Here is a 20560-nt window from a genome sequence, read left to right as displayed (position 1 = left end):
CTATTTTCTTTAAGTTTCTTAAGTCTTAGATTATTGATATGAAACCTTTCTTCCTTTCTGATATAGGTATTTAATGCTATAAAATCGCCCCTAAACACCACTTTATCTGAATTCTACCAATTTTGTAATATATTTTCATTTTCGTTCAGTTTAAAATATTTCCCAGTTTTATTCAAATTTCATTTTCATTCAAATTAAAATCTTGTCTAATTCGAGATTTCCCCTTTGACCTATGAATTATTTAAAAGTATGTTGTTTAATATCCCTCTGATATTATTTCCCTCGCATCTGAACTTCCTTTAGCAACTTTTTAGAGCAAATTTTTTTTTTTTTGACAAAAACTTCTCTTAGTTTCCTTTTATCTGAGCATGTCTTTATTTCATCCCTATTTCTGAAGGGTATTTTCACTGGATATATAATTCTGAGCTGACATCTCTCTTTCTTTGGCACTTTAAAATGTTATCCTTCCTTCTGCCTCCACAGTCATTTGAATCTTTGTTTACCTATAAGCAATGCATTTTTTTGGTAATAAATTTATTTATTTATTTATTTTTGGTTGCATTGGGTCTTTGTTGTCGGGTCTTCATTGCTGCGCGTGGGCTTTCTCTAGCTGCGGCGAGCGGGGTCTACTTTTTGTTGCGGTGCGCAGGCTTCTTATTGCGGTGGCTTCTCTTGTTGCAGAGCTTGGACTCCAGGAGTGTGGGCTTCAGTAGTTGTGGCACGTGGGCTCAGTAGTTGTGGTTTGTGGGCTGTAGAGCGCAGGCTCAGTAGTTGTGGCACATGGGCTCTAGAGAGCAGACTCAGTAGTTGCGGCGCATGGGCTTAGTTGCTCCACGGCATATGGGATCTTCTTGGAACAGGGCTCGAACCTGTGTCCCCTGCATTGGCAAGTGGATTCTCAACCACTGCGCCACCAGGGAAGTCCCAAGCAATGCATTGTTATTCTCTGGCTGTTTTCAAGATTTTCTTTGTCTTTAGTTTTCAGCAATTTGATTGTAATGGATTTTGATTCAAGTTCATTTGTATTTTCCTGTTTAGGGTTTGCTGACCTTCTTGAATCTCTAGGTTATTGTTTTTTTTTGCCAAATTTGGTAAATTTTTAGCCATTGTTTTTCATACACACACACAAACACACACACACAATAATGCACTCTTTCCTCTTCTTCTGAAACTCCAGTGACATGAATGTTAGCCCTTTTGGTATTGTTCACAGATCCATGAGGTTCATTTTTGGCAGGGAGGAGATCTTTTTTTCCCCTCTGTTGTTCAATTTAGATAATATCTATTGATCTATTCTCAAGTTCATTGACTCTTCTGTTACATTCTTCTGTAAGATTTTTTTTTTAGTTATTGTATTTTCAGTTGTAAAAATTTTTTAAAAACCTTTTGCCTAATTTATTTAAAGAATGGTACTACTTTCTAGCATTTTTTTATTTTGTATTAGTATCTTCGTTTGAAATGCTAATTTCTCTTTCTCCCAAGGTTTTACAGCCATCTCTACTACACAGGCTGATGGGCAGTTGTTTGCCAGCCACAGCTGGTTTTAGCTATGAAGTATACACATGTACTTAAGTGAAATATCAAATCTAGTAAAGAATCCATCCCAAGTTACCTCTACCTTCTTTAAATTTTCAGCTCTTCTGAGATGTCTACCTAGATATGTATCTTGTCAAAGTTTAAATCTCCCTTCTAATATGTTTAAATATATGTATCTCATAAGGGCAGTTTAAACTTTGGGGAAAAATGTTTCACTTTTACTTCGGATTTCATTATACATTCTCAGAAGCCTTAACCTTCACCCTTTTGATAACTTACAATTCTTCTTTGTTTGTTTGCTTGTTTTTGTGTTTGGTTTTTTTTAATTTTTGTCTTTCTTTTTCTCCAGTTCAATTATTTTTATTTGAACGTTGGGCTGTTGCTCTCTGGGAAATGACTTCTCCCCAAGAGAACCCAATAAAAGAGTCTCTAAAAGTGTCCTCTTCACCTTTTTCTTTCTTTCTTTTTTTCATTGAGCTATAATTGACATATAACATTGTGTAAGTTTAAGGTGTAGATTTGATACATTTACATTCTGCAATATGATTACCACTGTAGCATTAGCTAACACCTCCATTATGCCACATGATTATCATTTCCTTTTTGTGGTGAGGACATCTAAGATCTAGTCTCTTAGCAACTTTCAAGTATATAATACAGTATTGTTATATTAACTATAATCAGAATGCTGTGTATTTGATCCCCAGAACTTAGACGTCTTCTAACTGCAAGCTTATATTCTTTGACCAACATCTCCCCAATTCTCTCACCCTCTTCCTAATTCTCTCACCCTCTTCCTAATTCCCACACCCTAAAACTTCTATTTGGTTTCTCTTTATATCTGCTACTTCTTTGCTAAGAGCTTCTGTCTTTCCATTCATTTCAAGAGTGTTTGCCCTTGTTGGAGGTTTTTAATAATAGCTGCTTTTTTTTTTGGCTGCACCTCACAGCTTGTGGGATCTTACTTCCCCAACCAGGGGTTGAACCCGGGCCCTGGCAGTGAAAGCACCGAGTGCTAACTGCTGGACTGCCAGGGACTTCCAATAATCGCTGCTTTAGATTTTTTTTTTTTGGCTGTGTTGGGTCTTTGTTGACGCATGAGGGCTTTCTCTAGTTGCGGCAAGCAGGGGCTACTCTTCGTTGAGGTGCGCGGGCTTCTCATTGTAGTGGCTTCTCTTGTTGCGGAGCTTGGGCTCTAGGTGCGTGGGCTTCAGTAGTTGTGGCACCCAGGCTTAGTTGCTTTGCAGCATGTGGGATCTTCCTGGACCAGGGCTCGAACCCATGTCCCCTGCATTGGCAGGTGAATTCTTAACCACTGTGCCACTAGGGAAATCCTAGATTCTTTATCTGATAATTTTAACATCTGTGTGATCTCAGTTTTGGCATCTGTTCATTGTCTTTTCCCATGTATATTGAGATTTTCATGGCTCATGATATGTCAAGTACTTTTAGATTGTATCCTAGACATTTTGAATATAATGTTGTGAGACTCTGTGTCTTGTTTAAATCCTACGGAGTATTTTGATTTTTTTGCTTTAGTAGGCAATTAACCCAGTTTAGTTCAGACCACAGGTTCCATCTAGCCTTCTGTGGGTTTTGGTTTCTATGTCGGTTCCATTTTTAAAGTCTTTGCACTCTATTTGGATCTGTCCTGTATGTGGCCAGTGTGAAGCATGGGCAAAGGATTGTTACTTTAGTTGTCAGAGATTTTAGTATGCTACTTAGGATCAGATCCATGCATGTGCAGCTCAGGGGTGAGCTCAGGAATTTAGAAACAGCTTTCTGAGGTCACTTTTCCAAAATCCTCTTCTGTAACCTCATCACTACTGTTCAGTTGCCTAGGCTCCCTTTGTGGTCCTCTCACCAGAAAACTGGGGCTTTATTTACCTTACTGATGCACACTTTCCCTGACCCATCCAGAATCAATTGCTAGGAAGACAGAGAGAAGGAGAGAAAAAAAAGCAAAGGTTGTTTTCCCCATTCTCTTGGGACCACAGATCATCCAGTTGGAGAGCAAGTTTCCCTTAGAGTTTTAGGTACCTGTTGCCACCACCACTGGTCGCTACCAGGAGAACACTTTCCCTCTTCACCAGCCTGAACTAGAGGACTTCTAGAGCTATCTTTGTTCACATAGATATGTACTTCCTGGTTTGGAGCTGTGCTGTGACTAGGTTGGGGGATGCAAAAGGGGGAAGGAAGTGGTAAACTCAACTCCAGTTCTCTGGTACTGTGATTTCTGGTCTTCCCCAATTTACCTGCTTTTGTTTACTTTTCGTAGTCCTTAGGCTGTTCCCTGCATTCTGTCTCAGTTTTTTAGCTGGATGAGTGGAAGAGACAGAGCAAAGTGTGCTTACTCTTTTTTACCTTCAACTTGAACTCACGGTGTCTTTCTTTTTTTTTGGCTGTGTTGGGTCTTCGTTGCTGCATGCGGGCTTTCTCCAGTTGCGGTGAGCGGGGGCTACTCTTCGTTGCAGAGCACGGGCTCTAGGCGTGTGGGCTTCAGTAGTTGTGGCACACGGGTTTAGTAGTTGCAGCACGTGGGCTCAGTAGTTTGCAGAACGTGGGCCCTAGAGTGCAGGCTTAGCAGTTGTGGTGCATCTTAGTTGCTCCTCAGCATGTGGGATCTTCCTAGGCCAGGGACTGAACCCGTGTCCCCTGCATTGGCAGGTAGATTCTCAACCACTGCACCACCAGGGAAGCCCTCCACGGTGTCTTTTTTATACAAATAAACTTTATGCAAATTTGTTGAACATCTATTAGTACATGAAATAACAATAATGTTAATATTTTCCCCCTAAACCCAAGGCTATATCTTTAGTTGTGTGAAGCATGAAACTACAATACAAACTCCCATATTACAGGGTATCATGGAGATTTAATTTTTGTCTAATTACCAAAGTAATATGTGTGGAATTCAAAGAGTTTGAAAAATGTAGAAAAGCACAAATTTAATTTGAAACATAAATCTCTGTAATCCCAACACATAAAAAGAACCATTGTAGGGGCTTCCCTGGTGGCGCAGTGGTTGAGAGTCCGCCTGCCAATGCAGGGGACATGGGTTCATGCCCCGGTCCGGGAAGATCCCACCTGCCACGGAGAGGCTGGGCCCGTGAGCCATGGCCGCTGAGCCTGCGTGTCCGGAGCCTGTGCTCCGCAATGGGAGAGGCCACAACAGTGAGAGGCCCATGTACGGCAAAAAAAAAAAAAAAAAAAAGAACCATTGTTAAAATTTGTATAGATTGTTTCTAAGATTTTGTTCATTGTAAATATGTACACGTTTTAAATGTTTTAAATAAAGGTAAAAACATATTATATATTATTTTGTTTTTTTCTTTAACGTAAGAATATATACTGTTATTTTTTCCTTTAACATAGTTTTTTTTTCTTTAACATAGTAATATATTGGCCAGTGTTTTCTATGACAATAAATACTATACACTACAGCAAGCTTTTTAAAAAAATAATTTATTTTATTTATTTATTTTTGGCTGCTTTGGTTCTTCGTTGCTACGCGCGGGGTTTCTCTAGTTGCAGCGAGAGGGGGCTACTCTTTGTTGCAGTGCGTGGACTTCTCATTGCAGTGACTTTGCTTGTTTTGGAGCTCAGGCTCTAGGCACGTGGGCTTCAGTAGTTGTGGCACACGGGCTCAGTAGTTGTGCCTGTGGGCTCTAGAGTGCAGGATCAGTAGTTATGGTGCATGGGCTTAGTTGCTCCACGGCATGTGGGATCTTTCCAGACCAGGGCTCGAACCCATGTCCCCTGCACTGGCGGATTCTTAACTACTGCGCCACCAGGGAAACTCAACAGCAAGCTTTTTTTTGGTTTGTTTGTTTGGTCTCAAAAAGACATTTTATTTTTTAACAGCAAGCTTTTTAACGGCAGCATTGAATCCTATAATTTATTTAGTCAGAACAACACTGTGAGGATTTAATATTTCAAAATTTTAGCTATCAAAATAATGGTAGGATAAGGTCTCATACACATAAATGACTCTCACCTCCAATTGATTCCTTGCAAAAAATGCCTGAAGTAGACTTGCTGGCTTAAAGGCAATGCACATTTTTAAGGATTTTGATACATCTATTCAAATTTCCTTCTAGAAAAGATGTTGGAATGTGAATTGATACCTATTTCTTTTTTTTTAAAAATACATTTATTTATGTATTTATTTTTGGCTGAGTTGGGTCTTTATTGCTGCGCACGGGCTTTCTCTAGCTGCAGCGAGCGGGGACTACTTTTCGTTGTGGGGTGTGGGCTTCTCATTGCGGTGGCTTCTCTTGTTGCGGAGCACGGGCTCTAGGTGTGCAGACTTCAGTAGTTGTGGCTCGCGGGCTGTAGAGCTCAGGCTAAGTAGTTGTGGTGCACAGGCTTAGTTGCTCTGCGGCATGTGGGATCTTCCCGGACCAGGGCTCGAACCTGTGTTCCATGCATTGGCAGGCGGATTCTTAACCACTGCGCCACCAGGGAAGCCCCCTATTTCTTATTAGGTAGTTTTTTTCCTGTTTTTATATTGAATTAATTTTAAATTTACAGAAAATTTACAAGACTAGAACAAAGAATTCCCATATACCCTTTACTTAGATTTACTATTTTTGACATTTTGCCATATTTGCTTCCTCTGTCTTTCTCCACACACACATGCATGCATACACATGCACACATTAATTATTTATACTTTTTGAAACATTTGCATACATCATGTCTCCTTTCCCCTGAAAACTTTAGTTTGTATTTCTTAAGAAAAAGAATACTCTTTTACATAACTACAGTGCAGCTATCAAATTTAGGAAATTTAACATCACTAAAATACTTCAATATGAAAATAACAAGGGATCAAGAGGACTAAATACATCTGCTAGATAATTAATCCTCTTAAGTAGAGCTAATGAAATTAGGTCGACAGAAATGGTTTTTGTCAGCGCTGGGGGCTCCTGCCTTCTCAGTGGCATCACCGAGGCACTTCATATAGGCAAAGCCATACCTACCTTGTACGCAACTATCACCAGCATCTCTGACTACTTAGGGCACGAGGCAGGCACTCAATGAATATCCATTTACTGAGTTAATGAGCAACAAGGATTACCCAAAGTTTGCACCTTTAGTCTCATGATTATTTTATTTTGTTCTTTTGTTTGCTGTTGTTAAATAACAGGAAGTTAGAACAAGGGATAATACAACATTTTCTGCCTTCTATATGGAATCAGTAGCTAATCTCTGTTAACCTGAATAGTGGAAGTGGAAGTAGCTAAGAGAGTCTCCAAGTCTGACCAAAAATGGGGCTTCACCAGACAACATTATGTCACCTCTAAGGGGTAGGGTGGGGTGGAGTGGGGAGACGGGCTGACTTCTGCAGTCTCATTACAGACAGTCTTTGGAAAAACTTATTTCCAAACCTAGGAGAACTCAGGATCTAGTTCACATGTGACCTCCTTAAAAAAGTAGTAGCAGTTTAATGTCTGCCAAGCAAGAGGTGAGAATGGAGAATCTTTGGCAAAAGATCTGGCAAACATGAAGGGGAGCATGTTAGTCTCTTCTTCTATACCTGTGGTGTTTCTTTAACAAGAATTAGCTCATAGGACATTGATAAATAAGCCTATGCCAGTATAACAGTGGAAATTATGAGTTCAAGTGGAATTTTCCTCTGCACATTAATGTTCGGGAGCAATTAAAGGAAAAAAAGCAAAACAAAACAAAAACTTACAATGCAGGAAGACCTTAGGAAAAAGATGAAAATACTACAGAAACCCCCTGTTTAGAGAAAAAAATGTCTGGGTTAGTGATTGCAAAAACCTGGCTACACTTTCCCACGTTAAACTATTTTGGGAAGCTGTGTGTGCAGATGAAAAAGTGTAAAGATATTTCTCTGGGTGTTACTAAAATTTGATCAAGAATGCTATACCCCTTGGGCTTCTCTGGTGGCGCAGTGGTTGAGAGGCTGCCTGCCGATGCAGGGAACGTGGGTTCGTGCCCCGGTCTGGGAGGATCCCACATCCCACATGCCGCGGAGCGGCTGGGCCCGTGAGACATGGGCGCTGAGCCTGCGCGTCCGGAGCCTGTGCTGCTGCACAACGGGAGAGGCCACAACAGTGAGAGGCCCGCGTACCGAAAAAAAAAAAAAAAAGAATGCTATACCCCAGATAAGATTTTAATTTTTTAAGAAATATTTACCTATTTATTTATTTTGGCTGCGCCGGGTCTTAGTTGCTGCAAGCAGGATCTAGTCCCCCGACCACGGATCAAACCCGAGCCCCCTGCATTGGGAGCACAGAGTCTTACCCACTGGACCACCAGGGAAGTCCCAAGATTTTAATTTTTGAGGAAATTAGTCTCTAAGGCCCTCAAGAACCTATCTTGTCTAAGAAGGAAGCAGAAGTCCCTAGCGCCTAACGTGGCCAGAGGTCCCCTAAGGGTGGCAGCCAAACACTCCGGAGGAATTTTAACTGTGCCAGCAGTGGGACTGCTAGTGCTCTGGATAGGCTGCAAGTGGTCTACCCCATTCCTAATTAGCCCAAAAGTCCGCAATTGCACAGAAGTTGAGGTTTTTTAGGACCGCGTATCTGGAGTTACTGCAGAAACGCCTGTTCCACAGCAACGCAATCTCCCGGTTTCTATTTTACTAAAACTAAGTCCCCTGCCAAAGCTGTCTGTATTGTTCACGAAGGAGGCATGGGCACACAGACCTGGAGCCCTGTGCTCGGCGCGGGGGAAGGGGTGGAGGGCAGCAGCAGAGTCCTTGGGACCCTGGGAGGAGACTGCAGGGAGGAGGAGGTGCCAGGGGCGGGCTGGAAACTCCGGGCACTCAGCCAGGCAGGCGGGAACCAGCACGCGGAAGAGCTTTGCCTGCGGGGGCGGTGGGTGCGGGAGGGCAGAGAGGTGGAGGCTCAAGGCCCGCTCCTTCTCCTGCTTCCGTGTCAGCACCTCGCTGCCCCTTCGCCTTTGACCCCGCGGGTCTCCCCGACGCGGCAGCGGTACAGCACAGCGGTGGCTTCAGTCGGCAGCCCACGCTGGGGACGACGCCCCGCGGCAGCAGTTCCGGACCCCTCTTCTGGGTCAAATGCCCCAAGGAAGGAGAGGGCGCCTCAAGGAGGGACTTGCCCAAGGAGGATGACAAGAATTGACAGCTAAGGAAAATTTAGCCTAGGGTTCTCAAACTTATTGGTCGTAGGACCCCCTTAACACTCTTGAAAATTGTCTCTGTGGGTCTGTCCATCGACATTTATTATATCAGGTTTTAAAACAAAGAATTTAAACAGTAATACAGGTGCCTTTCCATTAGCCTTCAGGGCAGTTTTGAAATCACTCCTAGTTGTAGCTGCAGAAAACCTCACTGTGAATGAGAGCAGAAAAGGCCAATACAGTCGAAGTATTATAATGAAAATGGTTTTAACCTTGCCAATTCCTGGAACAAACTTTGACAACCACTGCTCCAAAAAAACCTACAGCTTAGAAACAGGGCCTTTATTTCCTGGAACGATTTAGACAGGAGCCCTGGGGAACCTAGACCAGGGCCTGTTGCTGCTGGAGTTAGCTAGACAGTGACCTGCAGAATTTACAGGGGTGCCCTGGGATGCTGTGCACGTTTCAAAAAGGAACAGAACATTCCAAGTAACTAAACACAACATGCTGAGAAGGATACACTTCGCTTGAAAGGAAAAAACCAGAAGCTCCTGACAAGGTACCGGAATGTCAATAGCCTCACAAGCTAAGAAATCACTTGGAAAGAACAGCCAACAAAATTGGAATGCATCTCTCTGATGAAGGGGCTAGATAAAATCAGGAAACATTTAAAAAGTAATCTAATTCCAGTGAAAAATATACTTGTTATGGTGTAAACTAAGAAGAAAATACAAAGAAATCTGTAGAAAAGTTTTAAGTTTGTAGAAAAATGACGAGTAAGAATTTAGTATACCTTTTACAGAAGATAAGATAGTTTTGTTTTTTTAACATCTTCATTGGAGTATAATTGCTTTACAATGGTGTGTTAGTTTCTGCTTTATAACAAAGTGAATCAGTTATACATATACATATGTTCCCATCTCTCTTCCCTCTTGTGTCTCCCTCCCTCCCACCCTCCCTAACCCACCCCTCTAGGTGGTCACAAAGCACCTAGCCGATCTCCCTGTGCTATGTGGCTGCTTCCCACTAGATATCTATTTTACATTTGGTAGTCTATATATGTCCATGCCACTCTCTCACTTTGTCACAGCTTACCCTTCCCCCTCCCCATATCCTCAAGTCCATTCTCTTGTAGGTCTGTGTCTTTATTCCCATCTTGCCCCTAGGTTCTTCATGACCTTTTTTTTTCTTAGATTCCATATATATATGTTAGCATACGGTATTTGTTTTTCTCTTTCTGACTTACTTTACTCTGTATGACAGACTCTAGGTCCATCCACCTCACTACAAATAACTCAATTTCATTTCTTTTTATGGCTGAGTAATATTCCATTGTATATATGTGCCACATCTTCTTTAACCATTCATTGGTTGATGGACACTTATGTTGCTTCCATGTCCTGGCAAGATAGTTCTTAATGAAGCAAAACTACTTGAAGAGAAAGTTAAGTGTACTCTGTCATGTGACAAGAAGAGGAAGTTGAAATGAGCAAAACAGGAAAAAATAAAAGTACATCAAAGGTCTCCAAATGAGAGGAAAGTATCTCTCGATTATAAAACTGATGATGCTAAAGTTTTGAATAATTATCTTGCACAGATCAGTTATGTGCAGGTCAATTCTGAAACTGAGGGCAAAAAAAAAGAAAAAGAAAATAAAAAAGAAATTGTATTTTCTGAATTAGACAATGGAGGCCCAGGGGATCAGCAAGTTGAGAAAGTTAAAGACAGAGAAGATAATACTATCAGTTATCTATTGTGGCATAATAAACAACCCCAAAACTTAGTAGCTTAAAGCAGCAATGATTTATTATTATCTTTAAATGATTCTCTGGGTGGGTTGACAGTTTATCTGCTGGTTTTACCTGGGCTCACTGGTACAGAAACATTCAGCTGAAAGACAGTTGGGCTGGAAGGTCAATGTGACCTCACTTAACATGTCTGACAGTTGGTGCTGTCCATTGCGAGCTTTGGTTCTTTCCCACGTGACCATTATTCTCTAGCAGGCGAGACTGGCTTCCTTACATGATGGTCTCAGGGCAGCATCATAAAAGGGTAAAAGCAGAATCTGCAATGTCTCTTAAGATCTGGCTTTGGAAGTCACAGAACATCACTTCTGCCACATTCTGTCGATCAAATCAAGTCACAAGATGAGTCCAGATTCACAGAGTGGGGAAATAGATAACCTCTTGATGGAAGGAAGAGCAAAGTCATTGCATAGGAGCATGGGAGAAATTTGTGGTCATATTTTGTATTTTATCGTAACAGAATGAATATAACAAAGAAGACGCTAGCTATATTAACATTAGTTTCAGTAGAGAAACCATTTACAGCTTTATCTGAGTGATGAGATGTCAATTATGCATGGTTGGAAGAGCACTTAAGGAAGGTGGAGCAGGTTACTTGATCATTGTAGACAGTGCAAGGTCCCTTGAAAATATAAAGCTTCAAGCTGAAAATTGGACTCATTGATCAGACAAAATACCTTACTGGAAGAATTTGAGCAGAGAAGAAAGATTAGGAACAGTTAGGTACAGCAGAAGGGAAATATTAAAATTAGTGTATTTGGGCTTCACTGGTGGTGCAGTGTTTGGGAGTCCGCCTGCTGATGTAGGAGACGCGGGTTCGTGCCCTGGTCTGGGAGAATCTCGCATGTCGCAGAGCGGCTGGGTCCGTGAGCCATGGCCGCTGGGCCTGCGCGTCCGGAGCCTGTGCTCCGCAACGGGAGAGGCCGCAACAGTGAGAGGCCCGCGTACCGCAAAAAAAAAAAAAAAAAAAAAATTAGTGTATTCAACAAAATAGAGGGAAACTATAGAGTATGAAAATATCTTATAAGGCAACACGTTGTTCTGCAGAAGAAAGCCCATGGCTATTGGATCCTTGTTTGTGATACTGAAAGAGCTATTATTGCCAGAGAGATGAAGCAAGCCACATTTCTGAGACAGAAATTAATAGAGGAATGAGTTAAAAAAAAAGTTGCTAATGCTCTGAAAACCAACGATTGTTAAAGCAACATTTTGTGTTCTCTTTCCAACTAATACACAAATTTCATTTCCAAGAAACAGAGTCCTTTATTTTCTGTTATAATCAGAGACTATAAAAGTAGCAATACAATATCTGATGTCTCCTTCAGTGAAAGGATCTTTTAAGTTCATGCCTGAGAGTGGAGGGGTACAGTACTCCTCAGTGATGAGGGATCTTCTGTGAAATTACAGGTACTCTTTGATCATTAGTAGAAGAGATTTGCTTAGACTGGAACCCTGATGCAGTCGGTACTAATTAGTATCGCCCCAAATTCTTCCCCTTCCACCACAGTGGATGGCTTGGTTGACTGTGATACAAATCCCAACCCGTCTCAGGTTCACCCATCACAAGCTTACTACCAGCAGGGCCTCTGTTTTCTCCTGGTCACTTTGGACCACTTCCCCACCACAGGGACTTCATGGGCCTGAAACTTTTCTTCTACCTTTTCTTTCTGGCTCCACCTGAGGCCTAAGAGAGGCATACCTGGCCTCTACCTGAAATATATGGCCTGTTCTATGATTATTAAATCTATAAACACTGGCCTCTACCTTTTATCTTTAGTAATATGTTTTTGCTAATCCAATAATGCTGCTCTTAACATGTATTTTGATGCATATATATATGCAGACTTAGGGGAGAAATTGCTGGGTCACAAGGTATGCATATGTTCAACTTTAGCAGGTAATGCCAGTTTTCCCAGTGGGAGTGAGCACTTAAAAGATATATAAACAAAAGTCCTTCACTTCACTTGCTGAAGACCCCAAAGCATTTTTTTTTTGGAAAATAGGTATTAACTTACAATGAAACATAGATAAAGTATGTATAAAAAAAGAATTTGTTTTCATTTTGGCAGAGACAATAATTTCTCCACCAAATAGAACATTTTGTTTCTATAATTCATACCAGAGTACTATTTCCTAGCATATTTCAATAAAGCTTGAATGAGTGAATTAATTAATTGGTCTTCTCCATAGATTGGTTTAAATCAGATACACTTTAATACACTGGAAATTATATGGTATTTAATGGTTATATATGTTGTAAGATAGACTTATTACTCCAGATAATTTTTTCTTGGGTTTACAATGTAAACCAATACACCTTGTTCCATTAAACCTCTGGCTTACAGACTAAAGAAGTTGGTTAACACACACATGGTATTGTCATATGCTGTCATAAATGGACCTGCTGCTTTCCTTACTAACCAGAAGTGATTTCAGCAAACTAAGGAGAGAAAATATTTTAAAAATCATCCCCCTTTTTATTAAAAAAAAAAATAACAAGGCATACCTTGTTTTTGTTTTTTATAAATTTATTTATTTTATTTATTTATTTTTGGCTGTGTTGGGTCTTCGTTGCTGCACGCAGGCTTTCTCTAGTTGTGGTGAGGGGGGCCTACTCTTTGTTGCGGTGCCCGGGCTTCTCATTGCGGTGGCTTCTCTTGTTGCAGAGCATGAACTCTAGGCACGTGGGCTCAGTAGTTGTGGCTCACGGGCTTAGTTGCTCTGCAGTATGTGGGATCTTCCCGGACCAGGGCTCAAACCCATGTCCCCTGCATTGGCAGGCAGATTCTTAGCCAGTGCACCACCAGGGAAGCCCCATACCTTGCTTTATTTTACTTCGCTTTATTGTGCTTTGCAGATAATGTGGTTTTTACAAATTGAAGTTTTGTGGCAACCCTGCATTGAGCAAGTCTATGGTCACCATTTTTCCAATAAAATTTGCTCACTTCCTGTTTCTATGTTGCATTTTGGTAATTCTCACAATATTTTGTGAGAATTCTCACAAAATTTTCGTTATTTTATTTGTTTTGATGATCTGTGATCAGTGATCGTTGATGTTACTGTTATAATTGTTTTGGGGCACCACAAACCACACCCACATAGGACGGCAAGCAATTGATAAATGTTGTGTGTGTTCTGACTGCTTCACTGTTCCCCCTCTCTCTCCCTTATTTTGGGCCTCTCTATACCCTGAGACACAGCAGTGTTCAAATTAGACCAAGTCATAACCCTACAATGGCCTGTAAGCGTTCAAGTGAAAGGAAGGGCTGCACATCTCTCACTTTAAATCAAAAGCTAGAAATGATTAAGCTTAGTGAGGGAGGCATGTCCGAAAGCCAAGATAGGCCCAAAGCTAGGCCTCAAGCAAAGTACTTAGTCAAGTTGTGAATGCAAAGGAAAAGTTCTCGAAGGAAATTAAAAGTGCTACTCAAGTGAACACACAAATGATAAGAAAATGAAGCAGCCTTTTTGCTGATATGGAGCAAGTCTGAGTGATCTAGATAGAAGTTCAAACCAGCCACAACATTCCCTTAAACTAAAGCCTAATCCGGAGCAAGGCCCTAACTCTCTTCAATTCTATGAAGGCTGAGAGAGGTGAGAAAGTTACAAAAGAAAAATTTGAAGCTAGCAGAGGTTGGTTCATGATGTTTAAGGAAAGAAGTCATCTCCATAACATAAAAGTGCAAGGTGAAGCAGCAAGGGCTGATGTAGAAGTTGCAGCAAGTTATCGAAATCTAGCTAAGACGAAGGTGGCTACATTAAACAACAGATTTTCAAGGTAGATGAAACAGCCTTATATTGGAAGAAGATGCCATCTAGGACTTTTATAGCTAAAGAGGAGAAGTCAATGGCTGGCTTCAAAGCTTCAAAGGGCAGAATGACTGTCTTATTAGGGGCTAATGTGGCTGATGACTTGAAGTTGAAGCCAATGCTCATTTACCATTCGGAAAAGTCCTAGGGCCTTTAAGAATTATGCAGAATCTACTCTGCCTGTGCTCTATAAATGGAACAACAAAGCCTGATTGGCAGCCCATCTGTTTACAACATGGTTAACTAAATATTTTAAGCCCACTGTGGAGACCTACTGCTCAGAAAAACAGATTCCTTTCAAAATATTACTGCTCATTGACTGCTCAATGTACTTGGTCACCCAAGAGCTCTGATCCAGGTGTACAACAAGATTAGTGTTGTTTTTATGCTTGCTGACACAACACCCATCCTGCAGCCTATGGATGAAAGAGTCATTTTGACTTTCAAGTCTTATTATTTAAGAAATACATTTCATAAGGCTATAGTGGCCATAGTTATCCTCTGATGGATCTGGACAAAGTCAACGGAAAATCTTCTGGAAAAGATTGAGCATTCTAGATGACATTAAGAACATTTGAGATTCATGGGAAGAGGTCAAAATATCAACATTAAAGGAATTTGGGGGACTTCCCTGGTGGCACAGTGGTTGGGAGTCTGCCTGCCGGTGCAGGGGACACAGGTTCGAGCCCAGGTCCGGGAGGATGCCTCATGCCGTGGAGCAGCTGGCCTGTGCACCACTGCTGCTGAGCCTGCGTGCTGCGGCTGCTGGGGCCCGCGTGCCTGGAGCCCGTGCTCCGCAACAAAAAAAAGAGGCCACCGCCATGGGAGGTTTGCACCCTGCAGCGAGGAGTGGCCCCCACTCGCTACAACTAGAGAGGGCCTGCGCGCAGCAGCGAGGACCCAACGCAGCCAAAAATAAATAAATAGAATAAATAAAGGAATTTGGAAGAATTGGATTCCAACCCTCATGGATGACTTTGAGGGGAGTGGAGGAAGGAGCTGCAGATGTGATGGAAATAGCGAGAGAACTAGAATTAGAAGTGGAGCCTGAAGATGTGGCTGTATTGTTGTAACCTCACGGTGAAACTTGAATGAATAAGGAGTCACTTCTTATGAATGAGCAAAGAAAGTGGTTTCTTGAGATGGAATCAACTCCTGGTGAAGATACTGTGGAGATCGTTAAAATGACAACAAAGGATTTAGATTAGTACATAAACTTAGTTGATAAAGCAGTAGTAGCATTTGTGAAGATTGACTTTAATTTTGAAAGAAGTTCTACTCTGAGCGAAATGCTATCAAAGAGCTTTGCATGCTACAGAGAAATTATTTGTGAAAGGAAGAGTCATTTGATGTAGCAAAATTTATTGCTCTTATTTAGAGGAATGGCCACTGCCACCCCAAGCTTTAGCAACCACCACCCTGATCAGTCAGCAGCCGTCAACACCGAGGCAAGAACTTCCACCCGTAAAAAGTTTACAACCTTCTGAAGGCTCAGATGATGGTTAGCGTTTTTTTGCCAATAAAGTATTTTAAAATTAAGGTCTGTACATTTTTAAGACATAATGATATTGCACATTTAATAGACTACAGTATAGTGTGACATAACTTTTATGTACACTACGGAACCAAAAAATTCATACGGCTCACTTTATTGCAGTGGTCTGGAACAGTCCCCACATTATCTCCAAGGTTTGCCTGTATATTCTTTGCCTGCAACTAAAAAGGATTTGAAATATCAGTATGTATATAATATGGCTGAGAAAGCTAAAAAATTACTTATGCTAACAAAATTATTGTATTTCATTGTGAGTTACTGACAACCCTGATAAAGAAACTATCCAAGTTAGGGAAACAGTAGAGAGAAAACTCTTTCAGTTACTGAAATTCTTAAGGGTCAATAGGAGCAAAGGAAAAAGGCACTCAGTTTCCTTTTCACTTGTTTTTGCCTTCAAGTTTTCCCCTTTCTAATCAACAAAAAATTTTGTTCAAAAGGAAAGGGAAGGTTCAGAAGTTTTACCCTTTATTTATCAAGTTAAATCAACGTGGGTGGTCCATTTGTCAAAAGGTGGGTAAGAAAGTTGCTATAAAAAATATACAAATATTAACATATGAAATATTTGAAAACCTTTTAAATTTAAATGTCACTTATATAAAAGTGCACAAATCATAAGTGTACAGCTTGATGAATTATCACAATTATTATCATCCAGGTTAAAAAATAGAACATAAGCCACACCCCAGAGGTTCCTTTCCCCTCCCCTCCCAATTGCTCCACCCCTTTCTTCTCAAAGGCAACCATTACTTTGACTTTTTTTTTTAAATAAATTTTTAAAATTTACTTATTTATTTTTGGCTGTGTTGGGTCTTTGTGGCTGCACGCGGCGAGCAGTGTGGCGAGCGGGGTCTACTCTTCCTTGCAGTGCACGGTCTTCTCATTGCGGTGGCTTCAGTAGTTGCGGCACGTGGGCTCAGTAGTTGTGGCGCACGGGCTTAGTTGCTCCGTGGCATGTGGGATCTTCCCAGACCAGGGCTCGAACCCGTGTCCCCTGTATCGGCAGGCGGATTCTCAACCACTGCACCACCAGGGAAGTCCCCATTATTTTGACTTTTAACACCATAGAATAGTTCTATCTATTTTTAAATGTTAAATAAATGGAATAACAGCATGTATTCTTTTGGGTCTGTCTTCTTTCACTTACCATTGTTTTTGTGAGATTGTCATTCTGTTCTGGGTAGCAGTAATTCATTTATTTTTATTGCTGTATAGTTTTCCATTGTAGAAATTTATTGACATTTATATCTCCACTTAACTGCTGATAGATACCTGGGTTGTTTCCAGTTTGGGGCCTCACAAGTAATGCTATAAACCTTTTTGTGTATGTGCTTGATGCATATGTATATGTATTTCTATTTGTGTTTCTGTTTCTCCACATTGTCACCAATGTTTGTTTGTCAGTTTTTATTTTTAGCCATTTTTGTGGATGTATGTTGGTATCTCATTGTGGCTTTATTGTGTGTTCCATGAGAGCAAGGCCACATCTGTCCCGTTCATAGTTGTATCATTATCCAAAACCTGTTCATAAAACATAGTACAAATAATAACAGTAATACATAATAAAAAGGATTGATTTAAACAACTATAAATACTGAGTTTGCAACTTCAACTTAGGTATGTAGTTTTTATTTGCTAAAATGAATGGTTTTTATTGTTACGATTTTTTTTTTGTGGTACGTGGGCCTCTCACTGTTGTGGCCTCTCCCGTTGCGGAGCACAGGCTCCGGATGCGCAGGCTCAGTGTCCATGGCTCACGGGCCCAGCCGCTCCGCGGCATGTGGGATCTTCCCAGACCAGGGCACGAACCCGTGTCCTCTGCATCGGCAGGCAGACTCTCAACCACTGCGCCACCAGGGAAGCCCTATTGTTATGATTTGATGTCATAAATAAGTCCCAATGTTTTCCTTGATGTGAAAGAAAACATAAACTACCTCACTTGTTCCCCCAGCACCCCACCCTTCCAAACACACATGTACAAATTTAGGACAATGGCCCAGGGAGAACTAGAAGCCCTAGGGAAAGAAATGACATATCTCCCCAAAGCTTTAATTTTATTCAAATATTTTGATGGGGAAATTAAATATTTTAACTGGTAATTTTAGGTGTTTTTATTATATTAAACATAGACATAATGGTATCCAAACTGAATATTTAGCTTATACAGAGAGTTGACTCACTTCAATGTCTAGCCCACATCCTTGGTCACCATATTCTTCTTGGCCATTGTGACTCCCTTAGTGGAATAAGACTGGAAAGCTTTGATAATGATGGGGAATTAGTGAAGTGTTTCAGTTGTGCGGAATCATGATCCAATTTTTATTTTAGGAGGGTAATTCTGACTTGCAGTACAGAAGATGAGTTGGAGGGGGAGGGGGTGAGTGGAGAATGCATTGGAGGTAGGGAGATCATTAGGAGACTTTTGTAATAATCCAGGTAAGAGATAAATTGATCTGAACTTCAGAACACAGGACACAGAGAAGAACAGGTACCAAGATTTCTAATTTTATTAGGTACTCACTATCATATTAACTATGACACTTTAAAAAAATCATCTAAACATCTAGTTATTGGTTGGTTTGTATTATACCTGTAGAAGTAACATACATATGTGATAATGATAAATGGAAACATTAATGAGTATTACTATTATTTATTTATATTTGCAAAAGTCTAATGGACTTCAATATATTCAAAATTAGACTATATTATTTAGTAGTGTATCAATTTATCAATTTGCTGCGTTATACATATCTTAAGAAATTTATAAGTATTGTCTCTGAGGTGAACAGTAGTTCACATAACATAAGCTTCAAGGAAAATCTATGTATCCATTATACAGCCTCCATCTTATTACAACTGGCATTTTTAATTGGATGTAAATAATTTACTACATGGCTAAAATGTTAATTTTCATTGTAATTTACAACAGAGATATTTCAATACATTAGGGACACAACATTTTCTGTGACATGAATCCAGTTGATCTTCTAATAGGCTCACTTCAATTTCCAAAACTGTGAAGTGCTTAATAGATTCACACAGTGCTTTACAGCTTTTGAAGTGTTTTGACATTGTACAGTATCTTCTTTAATGTTCAAAAATGCGCAAAGTCAGCAAAACTGATATGTCACCCTCATTTTTCAGATTAAAAAAACTGAGACTCGATTTACTGTGTTCGACAAACGTTATTTGTGCAATATTATGTGCCTACAAATTGTGAGTGGACTGGAATTCAGGTTTCCGGACTTTTAGCTTTGGTGTACTAGGTTCCTCGTCTAATACAGCATATGGCTTCCAAGGACCCTGGTGTTTAGTAGTTGACATATTTCCTTTTTTTTTCTTTTTTTTTTTCTTTTTTTGTGGTATGCGGGCCTTTCACTGTTGTGGCCTCTCCCATTGCGGAGCACAGGCTCCGGACGCGCAGGCTCAGCGGCCATGGCTCACGGGCCCAGCCGCTCCGCGGCATGTGGGATCTTCCCGGACCGGGGCACGAACCCGTGTCCCCTGCATCGGCAGGCGGATTCTCAGTAGTTGACATATTTCTTAATCTCAATACTTCGGTTTTCATATCTGTAACAAGGAGGTAATAATCATACCTATTCATTGAATGATTATAAGGATTAATTTCGTTAATATATGTGAGGCTCTTAAAACAGTGTCAAGTTCACAGTAAGCCCTAAATGAATGCTGTTATACGTTTATTGTTTTAGCATATCCGATTGACTTGTAAGGAGGGTTGGGATCCTCATAGTATACACATTTGGAAAAGTCCCAGTTGAGTTTACATATTAGGTAAGTTCAATCGTGTACCTATGTGGGTAATAATTCTAATTTAATGACTTATGAAATGTGGTGACCCAATAATTCCATTAGCTTTACTTAATCACCCATATTTCATCTGTCCTCGCAATGCTCCTTCCAGGGAGAAAAGACTCCCAGGGTGCGGTAAGTGGACCTGTTTAGATATTAAAAAAAAACAGAAATCAGTGGATTGTAGTAGAAAACTCAGCATATGAGACAGCCCGAGTGTGCTCAGAAGTGTAAGGTTCTGCCCAATCTTTCTTCGCCGAGAAGACGTTAGACGAAACGTCACAAAGGACCCAGCTGGGAACTCTACAGGAAGTTAAAAAAATTGTTCAGCTTTGCAAAACACCTGGTGCTCAGCCGTCTGTCTTTGGTAGTACAAAGACCTTAGTTAAGTAAGGTCTGTGTGGTTCTTTCTGACACCTTGGAAGACAGAGGTACAGCACAGAAATAACAAGTTGTAGCAAGCTAATTTAAGTACGTCTGAGGGGTCCGGAGGTACCTGCACTTCCTGTTACTACAATTCAGGCCATAGTGCTGTCACCCCAAGTTTTTGAGAGACCCCCCCCGTCCGAATTCCTATGGGGGTCGCCTCGGGACTCAAGAGCACACCTGCGCGGTGCGGAACTTGTTCCGCGTAGGTGACTGCAGTACAGGGCAGTTTCACTCCTCTCGGCTAACAGCACAGCTTCTCGCTTGAGTTACTTGTTAAAGGGTTGGCAGGCACACACCCTTCGCTCACTCGGGATCTCCCATTTCGGTCTGGAGGCTCAGGAGCCTCGGCCGTATGACGCTGTCATTGCTGCCCAGCAGCGAGCAGCGGCATCCTAGCCAGGCTCGGCTGGGCATTCCGAGGCCGCACCCAGGGCAACGCCACTCTGACGTTCGCGTTCCGGAGGCCGCCATAGGCCCGCGTCGGAACCCAGGGCGACGT

The 20560-nt window shown here is 41.1% G+C and overlaps 1 protein-coding gene across 6 annotated transcripts in view; it reads left to right on the top strand.

The window, feature by feature from the left end:
* KDM4C (lysine demethylase 4C) overlaps positions 1 to 20560 on the top strand; it is a 451309-nt gene that overhangs the window by 31484 nt on the left and 399265 nt on the right. The window lies entirely within an intron of this gene.

The sequence above is a fragment of the Stenella coeruleoalba genome (assembly GCF_951394435.1).
Source record: "Stenella coeruleoalba genome assembly, chromosome: 7".
Classification (NCBI taxonomy): domain Eukaryota; kingdom Metazoa; phylum Chordata; class Mammalia; order Artiodactyla; family Delphinidae; genus Stenella; species Stenella coeruleoalba.
Note: the sequence above shows the minus strand (reverse complement) of the source record. Positions and strands in the feature narration are given on the sequence as shown.